This window comes from Electrophorus electricus, chromosome 15 (genome assembly GCF_041902795.1).
Source record: "Electrophorus electricus isolate QZ-2024a chromosome 15, ASM4190279v1, whole genome shotgun sequence".
NCBI lineage: Eukaryota > Metazoa > Chordata > Actinopteri > Gymnotiformes > Gymnotidae > Electrophorus > Electrophorus electricus.
The window spans coordinates 409,995-427,500 of NC_137511.1; the positions used below are offsets into that span (position 1 = coordinate 409,995).

The window sequence follows — 17,506 nt, forward strand, 5'->3', positions numbered from 1 at the left end:
CAAAGGCTGAGTGCAGAACCACACCCACTCTCAAACCCAGGTCTTTCTGGTGGTAAATGTGTGCTCTGATCACTGGAGCAAAGAGCCAGGTCTCTAGGACAGCAGCCAGAACACATGATGGTGTCTGTCACACCCTTCACTGGGTGACAATCTCCACTGCCCTGCCCTAGAGCCAGGTGTCCCTACACACTGCAATGCCCTCCTCTGCCTCCTCTCAAAATGGGTGTTAATGTTTACAACATCAATGAGAAGATGAAGCAGAACCGTCCTTCTGGTAATGAAAAGAGGGGAAAAAAAACACTACGAAAGTGAACTGAACAACAATCAGCTAAACTTGTGTTCTCTCATCTCCAAGTTTGATGTCAGCAAATAAAAGCTAAGTTGATCTGCTAGCTTGTAGTGCATATCTGTCTGTCATATCTCTAGAGCCTGTCTGTCTCACTAATCTAGCTGAGCAGTGCACCTCTTGCTCTGTCTGTGTCTTGCTTGCTTGCCAGTCACTTCCAGGGCTGTGTTCTCTGACTTTGAGCCTAACAAAGGTAAGAGTGAAATACAACAATTTTATTATGTTTAATAAACACCAACGGGTTTAATCAGGTGCAAATGATAACCTTGTCGTGTGAACATGCATGAAATAAAACACATCAATTAGAAGGTTTTTTTTCTGGTTAGGACCAGCTCTACCCTTACCTTCAGGGAGAATAGACCTCTGCTTCACACCTTCTATGTGTACCTCACACCTCCTCCCTGCATTCAGGGGTTCACCCACCCCACTCTTAACCAGGGGTCACGTTAACCGGAGTCATGCTCGTAATGCCCCCATGGTACCTTCCCACATCTAACACCTTTTGTAGCAAAGACTGAGGGTTGAAACCACACCCAGTCTCAAACCCAGGGCTCCAAGTGGAAATCATCTGCTCTGACCAATTCTCTCAACCAGAGTACATCTCTCTCGTACCGCACCCAGATACACATACCTATACTACAGACGCGACTGGTTAAAACCAAAAGGTGGATTGGACTCTGAGATGACAGATTCCTGCAGGTCAGTAGAGGTTATTGTGAAAGTGACATTAAGTTTGTGTTAGCCTCTTCTCACATCCACTCACTTGTTAATTCTTTCTAGATAGTCTACAGGCTTGCCTCCTCAGGTAAAAGAGAGGTTTTAAATAGGCCTTTGAAGATAAGAGCTGTAGAAAGATAAGAGGCAAGTGTGTGGATGTCAGAGAGAGATGAGGGCATAGAGGGGTGTGCAGGGCTCAATCATAAACACATCCCTCTGTGGGCTTAGCATCCATTTCCTTAATTAAGCTGAGATGTGGCAGCTACGATAGGGTATAAATCTTCGGCAGCCCTGGCAGGGCTGTGAGGTACTCATCAATAATGGATTGCTGCACCTTGTGCGTGATTAATACTTGCACGTCACATGCTTTCTTGCATCACAGCAAAGGCCTGGTCCTACCACACTGTGTCACATGGCTGCAGGGTAGTAGAGGACAGCATGAACCTGGGACTGATCACCAGAGATCCTTGTTCTGATTGCACAGGCTTGAACTCAGGGCTTGTTCTGGCCACACCTGCTTAGGAGGCCTGTTGTTTTCTGGGGACAGTAAATGGTTATCCACTGAGGCTGGAATGCATGGATCAGTGAGAATCTGACTGTCCTAAGTGTGACCGGACCTGGACTGCAGCATGGAAAGGTGCCCCACTGATTCCGTACAGTAAAGAGATGGTTAATTCCACACAAGCCTGCTTATACTTCTCACCTGGTGAGCCATGTGGAATAGCAGGCTGTTTGCGTGAGAAAAAGCCAGTGGCAGAATGCCCATTTATGCCTTGGTTTGGCACACGGGAAAATAAAGACACAAGGTTGATAGTGGTGCCACTGACAGCCTCTGTTGACTACCTACACTGCCACTTTCATTGTCAGATCGAATTAGAGGCCCCAAGGGTTTCCAAAAGCTGGTTCTTTAACTAGGACTAGGATTTAAACTAAATATACCTGGCTGTTTCAGTAATCTGGATGAACGGATCATGGAGGTCTCTCTATCAAACCTGGATATGACTGTTCCACCAGTTATGGAATGAATGGACAATATTTTCCACAAACATGAATACTGAAATATTGGTTTCAAGCAGGGATCAAGCAGGGAGGGTAAGTGGTAAAGACATGTTTCAGTTCAAGGCTACCTGATGCTCTCTGTAAGGCCCTGATGGACTGATATGCCACTGTTCAGGATTGCTGAACCCTTAGTGACTGTGTCAGCAGTTACTATGACAGCTGGTTTCCCAGCTAGCTCCGCTTCTGAGGAACCTGCGCTATCACATCGCTACAAAACACAGAAACACTGACTTGGGGCCTTATACCCAGCTTATCTTAATTGTCATATCAACTCTCCTCAATTAGGCTTTACTTTAATAGATGCATCCATTACATTCATGAACATGAGGCACAACAGAAGTTAATGTAAATTATTGACACCTTACAGCAAGGCAATTACAGCATAATTACAGCTTTTGTAAAGCAAATGACACAATCGCTAAATGTGGCCTGTAACCTTAAGCTAAGCATTGCTCCACCCAACCCCCTGTCTGTTTGCATGCCCACTGCATCTACTGCCACTTCATTTTTATTTATTTATTTATTTTTGTCAGACAAGGAATTGTCAGTGAAAAAAGGGACGACCTGGTCCTGGCGGCGCAACGAAAGAGAGACACAGGAATGTGCAAACTGCCTCCTCACTCCCTCCGTCTGTCTTGTGCAACATTTTCATGTTCTTTGCCATGACAGCCGCCAGCAATCATTCTCATTGTGTCATGCACTATCAACATCAAAAAAAAAATCACCTCCCAGTTTTACCTTTCAAAGAAAAGACTCCTTGTGCCGGTAAAAGCCAAACTCACTTTGAGAAGAAGTCAAAACATAAAACTGGAAAGTAATAGTTCTTCTCTGGGCCATGTTTTATATGTTTGGGTATGAAATATAGCAAATCATTTTTATGGCTGTAAATTAAATCTCAAAATTGGAAATCTTGCCTGATCCAATTTACTGCTTTAGTAATTTTCATGTGTCCCAGAGAACACTACCAGTACAGTACCACTATAGACACAACTTTCTCAGAGAGCTGACTGCAGTATAGGGTGTAGGTACTGAAGAAATTTAATTTGGTTAATTTATAGAAATTACTGCAAAATATACTGTGCTGTTAAATGCTATCTTTTAATGCAAAGAAGTTGCAGAAACAAATACATTTTAAAAATACATTATTTAAAAAAAAAATATTACTATAAAGATGAACCACCAGTTTTGGCTATAAAAATAAGAGTTCATTCAAGTCAGTTCAAGTTATTTTTTGGGTGTTATCAAATTTGGCAGCAAATTTTTATGCAGGCCTTCTGTTGTGTGTATGGAGTACAATGTATTCATATGGGCTGTTTTACCACCACCCACAAACTCATGACAAAAACAAGACATCCGTAGAAACCCACGATCACCGGTGCCCCACCACACACAAGGCCAGAAAAAAGTGTAAAGAACAATGTGAAGGTGTTGGCTGACGCCACTGTAAGCCCATGTGGCTCAGGTGGGGCGGGTACTTCTGCAGACCCGTCGTCTGGTCTCTGCCCGTCACACTCATGAGAAACTCCCAGTATGCCTCCAGGGCCTTGTCTCTACGGTAACAGGTATGCCTGTTGACACATGCCAAATCCCTTTTCTTTTCTTTCTTGCTTTTTTCGCCTCCTCCCCTCCTCTCCTCCAAGTTCTCGTGAACGTCGTGTAACGCCCTGTCTAAACCGCAGACATCAGAAAAAAGGCCCGAGCAAAGCCAAGACTTGTTTGATTGTGCTGCCTCGCAACCCGGGCTCACACATACGTATGCCCCGCCTCCCTGCCCCCGCACAGGAACGTACACACACCTCAACCGGCGTCAGCATCACCACATGTCCTTCACCTAGCTCCCCGAGGCTTGATCCGGCCTGGTCTGCCGCCATGCCCAGGGAGAGGTGCGCGATGATGGACGGGCGAGCTCTGGGATTCCCAGGGCAGGTGATGGATGCAGGGAGCGTTTGATCTTCCCTACGTGCAGAGCGAGCAGGAAGGCGGAGAAAGCAGAGGTGACAAGGCTCATGCCAAAGGTTACGCGTCCTCTCTCGTCACACCGAGTGGCCCAAAAATGTGTTACCGCACCAAAACCAGCAGACTTGCACGGTGAGTCTCAGGCTTTCCATGTCAAGACCGAACAACTGACACTGCGCTGAAACCTGAACTCCCAAATCATTTTGACTTTGATTGAAAATTCAAGTGACGGTGATCCATTTACAGATGGGAGTATCTTAATACAGAAATGCACCGCTCTGCTTTGCTTGAGTCCATGTCTTATATTAAACTCCCCTTTGCTTAGCTTGAGTTGAAGGCCTTTGTGGTCCATATTATATCACATATGCCACCAACTTTCAATACGTGCAATTCTCACTGGACACTTGCTCTCTTTCATTCCAGAAAGCTATAAAGCCTCAAAAGAATGAAAAAATTGTGCACCCGCAATCTGCAACAGGATTATTTTCCAGGGACTGCACTACTGTTGACCAAATTCCATCGGGGAGGAGGGGGGTCTTTGAAGACGTGAGAACACAAACAGCGTGAGTCAGCACATCCGTACGAGTATCTAGTGATGACAGACCAATGTGTCACTGTGCTTATTTTTTCCTTCAGAAAGACGGCAGTGAAACATCCATCAACATGAACATGTTTTCTTTAGATGCTGCTGGCATTGCCAAAAAAATATTAGAATATAATTCACACAATTTATAACTTTCAACCAGACTTCTAGTACAAACAAACTGTATGCAATGTCAGTTTCATTATCAGTAATGAGCGCTGACGACTGAGTTCTGCTAGTGGCAGGTTGTGGTACTAGCAGGCTTAGAGGACCTCCGCCTTTCAGCCACCCGTCGATCCGGTCCAGGTGCTTGTAAACAAGGCCGTCTTGTATTTCCTGCTGCTCTGCACGTCACTTTCTTGGCAAAGATGGGCTCGCCTGGCGCACTGGTGACGCAGCCCAGGTGGAGAGGGGAGGGGCAGCAGGCCCACAGTGTCACCTGCTCAGTACCCCCACAAAGCCACAAGTTCCAGTCCCTCACAAAAACATTTTCCTCACAGTCTATAACATTTCCTTCTGCATCAATATGAAAACAATGTTGTGAAGACTTTTCAGGTCATAAACTTTGTAAGCTCTGAATGCTATGAAAATACAAGTTTGGTTCTCTTTTTCTGTTTCTCTGTATACTTAACAACATAGCAATTAATGAAATATGATTAGTAATAATCTCAGACTTTGGTCTGAACAGGTTAATGGGTTAAAATCCCAAAATATCACTCGAACCATTAAAGGCGAAAGAAGGTATAGCGCAGTGAAACATGGAGCTACACACACTGGACAATGATGTATTCTAGGCTTCTTTCTTCCTTTTATGACCCACTCAAACTACGACCAGCCACCTCCATGCAGCGGCCCTCCTAGTGTCCCCGCAAAGGCCTTCCAGCCTCTGCGTGTCCCTGCCTCCACCCAGCTACACCTCCCTGTTTCCTTTCATCCCGACCTCTTCTGGGTCTGGGGATGCACATGCTATAATTGTGGAGTGGCCACAGCACACAGGCTGGGATATAAATACCCACTTCTTCCGTGCCCGTCAAAATAAAGGTCCCTATGAAAAAAGAAACAAGGCTTCTTTTTTTTTGTGGCCTGGGCCTGTCCGTGCCCCGGTCTATTTCAAGTTCTTCGCAGCTCTGTGCACCTACAGCATCCTGTGAGCTGCCTCTCTCAAAGGGACGTGCTTAGTTGCTTAGTGCCTGCCAGGCTTAATGTAGCAATGTAGCTACTCCTTGGGTGGTCTTTTTTTTTTTTTTTTAAAGAATCATGTTACAACAATTTATATATTTTTATAGAACTGCTGTTGTTGACAAACCTCTAACTTTAATAGCTATAAAAGTTTTTTTTATAACATCATCAAACACTCTGCAAAACACTACACTAGCATTAGGTAGGATATCAACGGCTCTGAGCAAAGAGCCAAAACACAAAGAATTTTACTATGCTGACACTAGTGTTTACACTATACAGAGGTTTGATAAAACGCTATCTAGGTGAAGGTCAAGTGTAGGTGTCGCATATCCACATCAAAGTCTCCAGTGGAAGGACATGTGAGAGATTCCTCCACCCTGCTACACAACGGTATGACATTAGATGGATCAATGACTACACCCTTTCTGGTAAACAAATGCCTGATCCAAACAGCCTTCAGTAGGGCCTCAGGCTCTTGGATGCATGTCAACTGCACAACATAATGGAATCTTTCTGGCTTTGTGCTTCATCATTCATGTTTTGTTGGAGTTGGTTGGTACTGAGGTATTGATGAGAGCTGTACACACACGTGTGTTGATAGGGCCCTTACTTTGATCCATGTTTTTGGTGTGTAGGATGTCACCAGGCCTGTGGTTGGCTACAGCCCACACACCTGCCTTATGTGTTTAACGTGTCTGTCTCATGTCTGACCACACACATATACACACAAACATACACACACACACGCACGTGCGCGGACACGCGGACACACACACACACACACACGGACACGGGGATGGTCGAACTATCCTGACTGCCAGTACTGAATCTTGTGGCTGACCTACATCTAGTCTCCCTACCATAATTACTGTAGATTGTACTATTTACAATTCTAATTATACTATCTCAGCTATACACACATTACTAAGACTGACACACAGAGAAACCTTACATGTAGGTGTACACATATAGATCGACCTTTCATCGCCACGGCACTGAACTGGTTAATTTAGTTGATGTAGGTTTGTCTTCATGCACTGCCACTGTGCTGCCAAACCACAATGATCACAGCTAACGTGTCAGACCAAGCCCAAGGTTCATAGGTGAACAGTTATTTACATATATACAGCAGCAAAAATACATGTGCTCAAGTAAACACTTATGCATAACAACACACACACACACACACACACACACACACACACACAAACATACATGCTTCAGAGATCCCTGTTGAAATCCCTGTGTTGGCGGTTGGAGATTGGGAAAGGACTGGGATGAAAGACTGCAAAAGCAGGAAGCGGATGAAGAGGACGATGATGAGGAGGAGGAGGGATATGCGTGGAATGCTCCAAACCCGGGGCTGGTGTTGCGACTCGTCCCAGACTCTGTGCCGTCACCACTGGGGTCTGTGGCCAGACCTCCCTGTGCCAGACCCGCTGGCTCCAGAACCCGCCCAGGCCAGTTTAGCTGCAGCCCGGGACCCATAATTACACCCCCCCCCCCCACTGTTAAGACTGCTGCAGAAAGCATTCGTAGGAAAAAGACCTACAATACAAACTCCTGCTCAACACTGCTATCACTCAACAACATAAAGTTTTATACACAACCTACCGGTGAACTTTACAGTGTACAATGTCGTTGGACAGGAAAGGAAGAGAAGCTGACATGCGGTATATGTTTTGAAAATGATCTCCATAAAATGGATAGGTCACATTCCTGACAGAATGAAACTTGACACAGTACAAATTAAATAAAACCTTAAGATATGACCCATAAGATAACAACAGAAAGAGAGGTAACCATGACTATCAGGACAACTGCTTGATTAGGAAACCGTCTATTCCAGTGATTACATTTTAGATTCATTCACCCCAAATGAATTTACCTTGGGAGACTGGTGAACGTGACTATAGCTATCACTGAGATCAAAGACTAAATTACAGAGTCAAAATTCAACAACTTTCTTCTTAATTAACGGGTGGCTCATTGCTTTTTAGTGAAAGAGATACCAGGTATATCTCCCATTTGCTAAGAAGTATAATTGAAGTTAAATACACTTTAGAATCTGATGATACTGATACTTCAAAGCTTGAAACAATAAACACAGAAAGGTCTCTCATTGAGACCTGAAGGCATCTTCTCTTGGTGTCCTATAACAGAAAATCTGATTAAGCACAGGTTAGCAGGTTAACTGAATATCTGGAATGGCACTGTGTAAAAGAAATAAAGTTAATGGCCAACAGCCAACTGTCATGCTCCCCGAGATGGAAACTATCAAGGAATTAGTGCTGACAGGCTTGTAGCAAAACCCAGTGTGAAGATAATTCACCTGTGAGTGTGCTGAAAGGGTTACAGTGAGAGGCCCAGTGCTGTATGCCCTCCCGTTGCCGTCTCTAATGAAGGCAGAGGCTGTTTATCTGGGGTCAGCGGGTAGAGCCGAGCCTTCGTAAATCTAACAGAGCCTTCACGAGGAATACCTCATCCTCTGAAAGAGGAACAGGAAAATTATACGCTGTACTGATGACCCTTCCTTTTTTCCCCTCATTTTACTACTGCTAATTTCCACTTAAGCAAAGCTCCCTAAAATAACCTTAATCTAATAGTCCCAACCAAAATACATACAGGAGTTCCTGGAGGTCCTCCTGGGTGGGTTTCCTGGTCACATTTGCACTCGAGACAATGTTTGCTGACTTCCTTACCATGGATCACTCTGTGAGAACACACTGATGAATGAGGTGGCAGTTATCAGCCTCTACGGGTGCTAAGAAAGAAACAGACATTTTACCTGCATCGTTGTATGTTATAAATCACATGTAGTTTTAGGACAGTGTGTGTGTCATGGTTTAAGAGGGGACAGCATAGTATTATAGTAATAATGAGTTTGTGTGAAGGATACATTGAATATTGGTATGAATACTGTACCCATGCTCTAGAAACTTTCTAACAAAGTGTTTCTTGAAATCTGTAGTCCAAAAAGTCTTTATTTTAAGCACTAATTAGTCAATTCAATACAATTTAATATAATCTTTTTTAGAACCTGTGAAATATGGTAAACTAAAAGTTACATTTGTAAACCACAATAGCCTCTAGATGTAGCACATACTAGTATTTTACTTGCTTATTGTTTTTATTCAGTGAATGATGTGTAATCAGCTTAGTGCAAGTGCACATACCATAAGCCTAAAAAGACTCCTGACTGGAGTTCCAAGTAACAATTTCTTGCTGGCTAGCAATATGATTCAGCATCAGCTATACATGGGCATATTTCAGACTGAATGAGATAAGGATGGTAACAGATATATCTACACAACATATGAGCTGTGGATTCCCATTGCGCATTTTACAGACATACAGTGAGCGCTGCAGTCAACTAAACTGACGTAATGAGGATTAACTAGCCAACTCCTTCAAAATCAGTTACTTGGCCAAAGCATGTAGGTAGGGATGCTGACTTCAGCATAGGCAAACTGACCAAATTTGATTGCATCAGTGCTTTATTTATGTAGTAATCCACCTTGATATGCCAAGCTAAATGTTGTGTATACAACAGAAAGATCCGACTGCATCTGATCGCCAGGAAAAGTGTTGCCTTGCATTGAAGGATATATAAAGTTGTTGAATCCTAGTCTGCAAAACCTGTTTAGCACTGAGGAATAACCTGACTTAACCACATGCACAAATATTAGAAAAGGCCTTCATAAATGCGTATTTTTGATATAAATATGCTATTAATGTGTTATGTCAAATTAATGGTGCAGTAAAGTGGTCACCCACAATTACTACTCAACATTTAATTCATGAAATATACAAAGCATAAACTATATGAAGACTTTTTTTAAGTGTATGTTTAAATTTCATTCCAGGTGTATCATGCCTCAGTTCCAAATTAACAAAAAAAGGAGCTGCATGTTCAGCTGATAAAGTCAGTTCAAAGAATTGTTCCCTACTCCCTAAAAAAACTTCTCTCTCAAAGCCTAACAGACAGCTTTGAACTATAGCTGCTAAACCACAGAAAGCGACTGATGTCTGTTGAAACTGAGATGCCCATGATCTCATCTGAACCCAAGTTTGCTGAGTTCTGAATACACGATACAGACGTAAGCTCCGTATTTCTCTCCATGAATTCCTAGTACATATATCTCTCAACATACCAACCAGCGACTGTTTATACAAGCAGGGAAAGGAAAATATTAACCACTAAATTTCAGCAAAGGTATGAAGGCTAAAAGTGTGGCATCAAAAAGAAATGAGACATTGATTTATGCGTTATGGTTGTTTGTTGAGACTGTTGTATTGAGACTGCTGTTGTTAACACATGTGTGCTTCATAAACCTTCAGGAAACTGGGGAAGACAGAGCTTCAGTGCACTCTACTTAAACATGTGACAACTTTGATCTCATAGAGAGTGATTAAAGGTGATGATGACAGGTGATGACATGTAGACTATAAAACAATTATAAGCTATTTACATAATTGCTTAATATGAAAGTGTTCACAGCCCAACACAAAGAAAATAGTAATGAAAGCATAGCATTATAGCACATAGCAACATCATTGTAGCATCATAGCAAAGATCATCAGCAATCACTCACATACATGCAGAGACACACAGCTAGTGCAGTTGCGTATCTACAAAAGTTTAATTACAACCGAACTGCATTCGCACCTATGAAACTGTACGTGCTGAACATACCCCCCTACACACACATGCACACACACATATGCACATGTGGGTGGCACTGGAGAGGCAGAGAGTTCTGTAAATAGATCAGGAACAACCCTTCTACTTCTCCAGCCCAGATTTCCTTTTCTGAGGTCAGGCCAGGGGATGGAAGTGCTGGGTTGCATGGCTCCAGTCGCCATGGCAAACCACAGCGGATTCTCTTGCAAACACTTCAAGGGCTCAGCGGCTGTGACCAGATGGCCTGCCATGTTGGGACGTCCTGCACCAACCCCTGCCCCACGCACTCAACACTGTACTCCAGCCCCACACACTCAACACTGTACCCTACTCCCACATACTCAGCACTGTGGCCCTCCCCCACACACTGAACACTGTACCACTGTACCCCAACCCCACACACTCAACACTGTACCCCAGCCCCACACATTCAATACTGTACCCCAGCATCACACACTCAACACTGCACCCCTGATCTAAAGCTTGCTGTCCTGGATACCACCAGGTTTATTATTGAGGGACAAGAAATCTAAAAATAAATGAATTAATTAAACAAGGGTGGTTTAGGCAATGGTACTGATTGAACTGAACAATTTCTGTAGCTAATTTTGTAGCTCCCCCTGTTCTGCTGTAGTGTAAAGTATGATGGATGTAAAAGAGAATAACTTACATGCCACTGGAAGGGCAAGATTTATGCTTCTTCTTAATGTGTATAAAATTATTTTTTTAAAAATGTATTAAACATTTCTTTGGAGAAATTTTAGAAAGTGTTAAGCAAGTTCTCAATCATGGCTCTCTCTCTTAGTGTTAAATCTGTACCCTTCCATTGTTTCTGTGCCTTCGGAGGGATTTGCGTTTGTGTTTCCTTTTCCTGCGGTTTTTGCTGGGAAGGACAGCCAAACCCAAATGTAGATACTCCAGTGAAAGCCAAGGAGCTGGGTGCACCGGACAGACACAAACACAGCAGTCGAACCCATCCCATTTCTTCCTATTTATTTATATTTCTCAGTGGTTTTGCGTTTGCCATCCCAGACTTGCAGACCCCGAGGAGCATAATTCTGCTGAGGATGAGGATGAGGACAGATGAGGAAGAGTTTGCTATTGATGGCAGCGGTACGAATACACAATGGACTAATGGCAATTCTGTACGGATGAAGACTCATGCACACTGTAAAAATAGTATTACAGTGCTAAGTATTATACACATAAATCAGACAGTATTCCCTAAGTTTCTAATTAGAAATATCAGAGAAATACTTAACTCTAACTCTAAAACATCCCTGGTAAGCCCTCCTTGTTAAGTTTAATATGGACATTTAAAAGACAAGTCATTATATTCTAGCTACCTCACTGTCACCCATGTAAATGATTCACATTGTATTGACCTCACTGTCAGCTAAGCATATGGGACTAATTTAAAAATGCGTCCTTCTCTTCCTGTGTGGATCAGTCCAATTTGTGCACATCTGGGCCCGCCTCCAGCTCAATAAGATCTCCATATCAGGATGGGATGGGGGAGGAGGAATGGCTGAGATTAAATACCAAAAACTGAGAAACCACAAAAGTCTGATGCGGGGCAAAAAATACGATCCTGCCTGAAATGCATCTGTAGGCTATAGGGCAACCGTCTGGGTGGGATGAAAAGCACTGGTGTATGTTTTACATCTAAAAGACATTGCCAAGCTAGACTCATAGAAATGACTTTATGAAAAAGTGTGAGAAGAAAGATCTTAAAAAGAAAACAGAGTAACAACAATTGATTGAACTGAAATGCTGATCACCCGAGAAAGCCACAGACACACACACTCACACATACACGTACATACACACACACACACACACCCACATATACATGCACTCACACATGCATGCACGCACACACACGCACGCACACACGCACACACACACAAATTTCCCAGCTCAAGTTAAGTTTTTGTCTTTGGGGAGATAAACTATTACTCGTTTGGACACACACACACGCATGGTTCATTGTTTGGCTGGCTCCCATATGCGGTGGGGAGCTCTGGCTGGCCGCCGCGTGGTCAAGTCCACTGCCAAGCCTGAGCCCGCGGTGAGCCCAGCGCGGTGAGCCCAGCGTCTGCCGCACAGAGATGCGTCTACCCCCCCTCCCCCACCACCTAGCTGCTGAATACAGTGCGGCTTCGGGGAATAGCACTCTCAGCAACTGGCAGCAGCACCATGGAAAACTCACACACTCACACACACACGCACGCACGCGCACACACATGGTGGGGGAGAAACCGAGCTGAGAGGGGGAGAGGGGTATTAGGGTTCGGGGGGGTGATGGTCATGGGGTGAATATAAATATAATATTACTAAAACTGAAACAATTGAAAAATGTTTGCCTAAAAACATTTTAATGTTAATGCTGTTAATGGTTAGCTTTGAACTTATATTTACAGTCTATATTTCTGAAAGAAATATAGAGTGCCAATATAAGGGGAAATCCTGCAGTCACTGGCCCAGTATTGGATAATACTGACATAGCTATTAAAGCAGCTCTGAGCCATACAATTACCTGGTAGAGTAACGTGGCGCTGACCTGACGAAGGGTGCGAGTGACACACACAGACGTGGAAGACTGCTGACATCTCACCTGATGGTTATGCTGAATAATCACAGGTTGTCCCATCAGTGATGTGTCTAATGTGTTTATTTACCCTATAATCATTTGCCTTTCACTCATCGGTAATGACAGAGCACTACCGTGGCATTACAACGAATCGGGAATGCATAGGCAGACATCAGACTCAGGATACTGAATGCATTCAGGAAGCAGTTTGACACTGAATGTTGATTCTGAGATATCAGTAGATCTATAAGCTATTGATATTCTTCACTGTATCCTTAAGACGTGCCCTTTTGTCATTCAGGTAGTTATAAAATGTCTTAGAGACGTGTCGAAACAGGGCCTGTCTTGGGAACGGTCCACTAAGCTCTCAGCAGTTTGATAATTTGATATCCTTGTGATCTTTGTCTGTAGCTTTGGCTTGTCAATGGCTGGCATAGTTTATGTGACATGTAGAGCAGTTGTATAAAGAGTAATAGAAGCAACTTGAATGCGAAGCTCGCGTGTGGTATGGCAGAGATCCAATCCATGAGGTCACTCCTGCACTGCTACAACACAATGACGCCCGTCTCCCAGCACACACTAATTGTGGGTGTAGACAACAGAGGCCAGGACTCATTGGTCAGTCACACAGTGAGTGGGTAGAATAAGAGGCTGTCTCCATGCGCACATCACTGCGCTCTTCTCTGCTGAGGCAGGACGTGTACATTCCCAGCAACACAGGTCCACAGCAAAAGTCGAAAGCCCGCATCCCCACCTTGGCAGCTCCTCAAAGTGTTTCAGTGATGGCAATCAAAATCTCATTAACACAGCCTTGGAGGCCATCCAGCGAAAAAAGGTCTTAATCATTAGCTGTCAAACCAGACTGATCTCACGACTAAACCACAGCTAATCAAACAGGTACTTGTGTGGCTCATAAAGCATGACATCTTTTGCAGAACTACATAATAAACATCGAGGGCAGAAGAACAGATGAGGAGATGACATTTTTTCTTTTAATAATGGACAACAAGTCCCATGCGTGGCGTGTAATAGCGTGTATGTGTGAGCGTGTGTCTGTGGGTGGGAGGGTGGCACAGACCGTACACAAATCCTTCACCTCTGATGCAGTGGTGCAGGAGAGAGCTGGCTGTGGTGCTGTTTGATCTCTACAGGAGGCTTTGAGAACGTCTCCTCTCTAATCTTCCCTGTCTGCAAATGAAGGGCAGCTCCTCAGACAGGAGCTCCACAGGGACATAAACACCGGAGGAGACAGGGCCAGCGCCACATACCCACCGAGAGAGTGAGGAAGGAGGGAACCACCCTGGACACAGTCTCTCACACAGCCTCGCAAATGCACACACACACACACACACACACACACACACACACATGCAGAGACACAGGTGTGCGTTCTGCCCATACACATACTTTAGAATCTGGCAGGCATGTACATATATGTAGACAAGCAAGTACGTATTCAAACGTGTCTGTAGAACTGAAGATGCTACAATGCTGTGTATCTACATGCACCTACAGTGTTTCTGTTTGTGTCCTGGTGTCTTTATTTATTTCAGTGTAGGTGTTGCTGGTAGGTGGATTGTCTGGTGCTGTCTGCCCTTTTTGTGGTGCATTTAAAGTGCCTCAACATTCCAAAGAAATTTCTAGAAGAACTTTGAAGAGTCAGTGCAGTAACTTAGGTGTGGGTGAAGCACATAGCTTTAGGCTGACTGCAGGACCATTCCGGACGAGCTGAGCTGTTGTGCGTTGTTGCTCACGTTGGGTAAAAAAGCAGAATATATGAAGCCCTGGGATGAGAAAAATTCAAATAAAATGGAGGGGAGGAGGGGATTAAGCATATCAAGAAATGAAATGTGTGTGTGTGTGTACGTACGTACATGTGTTGCGCTTCCTGTCTCCATTTTTGCCGGCCCACATAGACAGTGAGGGAATCTGGGCGGACTGCAGACCACATGACATTTGGGTGCTCTTGCAGAGTGATGTGTTCCCTCCCTCCCTCCCTCCCTCCCTCGCTCTCCCTCCCTCCCTCCCTCTCTCTCTTGCCCTTCAAAGCTTCAACATGTCATCTCCCACCACAAAAACAGAGGTGGGAAGACTCACTGGCGCTGCTGCTGCCTCAGGGTGTCTGGCACTAAAGCTGCCTGCAAACATAGCAAGCAGAGGAGGAGCATAAAAAATAATAAAAATGAAAAAAGACAAAAGAAAATACACAGTGTGTATTAAACAAGCTCGTAAAGCCTACAGTGCTAAGCCACTAACGGGTGTTTGAGTGTGTGTGTGTGCATGCATGAGTGATAAGTGGTAATCAAGTTAAAAAAATAAGAACTAGATTCATCAGCTGTTTCAAATATAAAGAAGAGAAACTCTTAAAACACACCTCACGTGTGCTGCTCGACACATATTTTCAAACTGGATCCAATATGGGCACCAGATAGGTTACACGTATCATAAGATCTGTTACTATTATCATGATCAATGATATGAGTCTCTAAGCGTTTTAGTCTTCTGAACTGAGGGCAGGCACATTGTTTTGCAGGTTCGACTGTCATATGCTGACATATTCAGCTAGAGACTCAACCAAGTTCACTCCCCTTTTGCCACTCTGTGGTTCACCAAATGGACTTGTGATTGGCTGGGGTACAAAGTAAGCAAAGTTCACCACCAGGCATAATGCAATGCTCACTGTGTTAAACATATGAATCTTATAGGATAGTTCTGAAAACAAACAAAGCAGCAATGCTGAGACCATACTGTTCAAAGATCTCAAAACAAAGGTAATCCGCAAAATGATGAAGAACTGTGTGTAGCCACTGTCCCCATACTTCACCTTTGGCTTTACACGGACCATGGACAGATACTCTCTGTAAAAGTGTTTTGAAGGCTTTGTGCCAATGACCGTGATAGCCCTGTGATTGTGAAGCACTGACAGAAATTGCTACCGAAGTTACAAAACCAGACAACACGTGTGATTACAGAGTGTCCATGGCAGTTGACCATGTGAGGCAACGTCTAAAACTCATGATCGAAATGACATCTGTGGAAGTTGGCAGTAGAGACTGGATCAAAATCATGGTACATGAATTAATATTACTAAGCAATGGCACAATACTACAGTATATCAGCACAGTACTGATATATCTACAGTATGTCAGCACAATATTGATATATCTACAGTATTGAACATGCTCAACTGCAAAAGGATTCCCAGCAAACAGGACATTATGGCATGTTTCTTCCATTTACTTATTAAAACAAGACATTGTTGCCTGTAAACTGTAAACACAGGCTGTATGTTTCATTTGTTTCTTCTTCTACTTCTTTGCAGTACTGTCATGAGAAATATTACACTATTCAATCATTTTGGATCAGACAACATCTGGATGCTTTCCAAAAATATCAGTGTTTAGACATCTATGTAACTCCCATACCAATTATTTTAAGCAAGGTGACAGAATAGGAAGCAAAAATGAAAAACAGATTACACCATGAGCAAACCGTTTGAAGCTGTCGGCAAAACAAACAAACAAACAAAAAAAAGTTTAAAAGAGTGAGGGAGAACCGGAATGAGGAAAAGAAAAAAAACATCCGTGTGATTTTCTGGATCTCTGTTGGTCTTCTAAGTAGCCGACAGAAGGAGTCACTGGTCCCAGAGCCAGAAAAGCAGCTCCAGGAACATGAGAGACAGGGTCATGGGGTCAAGTGTGCCTCAGGGTACTCGATACTGTCATTTATGGCTCTGTGTGAGTTTGGATGCTACACCCTCCATTGTGACAAATCAAGACTTTATTTCAAGTGTCATCTGTGCCATGCCAAATCAGCAAGATCTTATATAACACAGTGAGAAGACTTTGGCACTGCTGCCTAATATAGCAGATGTCAACCGAAGCAATTAATCACCACAAGAATGAAATACAAACTGTTCTCTTTAGGTGTGAAATTACTTTGGCAAAGACGTGGGCACTGTGTGTGTACACTTGTTCCTTATATACACATATACACATATATACAATGTTGCTACACACAAATGAAGGCAAGAGATAAGTGAGCAGAAGGAGATGTAGACACCAAAGTTAATATCACAAAACATACTGGATATCTTATATACACATAATGAACAATTATCTTAGTTAATATAAATTATTTATGGGTGGAGAGCACCAGGGGAGAAAAATGTTCCCAGGAGGAAGTGGTGTGCTCATGTTACTTAAGAAAGGCTATCACTGAAACTGCCATGTGTGACTTACTTTATCAGAAACATATGACATAATTATAACAGTAATAAATACAACAATATGATAATGGTTTAATGTAGGCAGTGACGTTTCCAATACTACAAATGTTTCATTTGCCTATATGCTTCAGTATTAATTAATTTAAGAGAGATAGAGA

General features: G+C 43.3%; 1 long non-coding RNA gene across 1 annotated transcript; it reads left to right on the plus strand.

Moving 5' to 3' along the window:
- Nucleotides 1–3,842: 3,842 nt before the first annotated feature.
- Nucleotides 3,843–5,692, plus strand: LOC145651404 (uncharacterized). Its single transcript, XR_014117357.1, has 3 exons — nucleotides 3,843–4,210; nucleotides 4,502–4,641; nucleotides 4,715–5,692. It is a non-coding gene; the product is annotated as an uncharacterized LOC145651404 (long non-coding RNA).
- The last annotated feature ends 11,814 nt before the right edge of the window (nucleotides 5,693–17,506 follow it).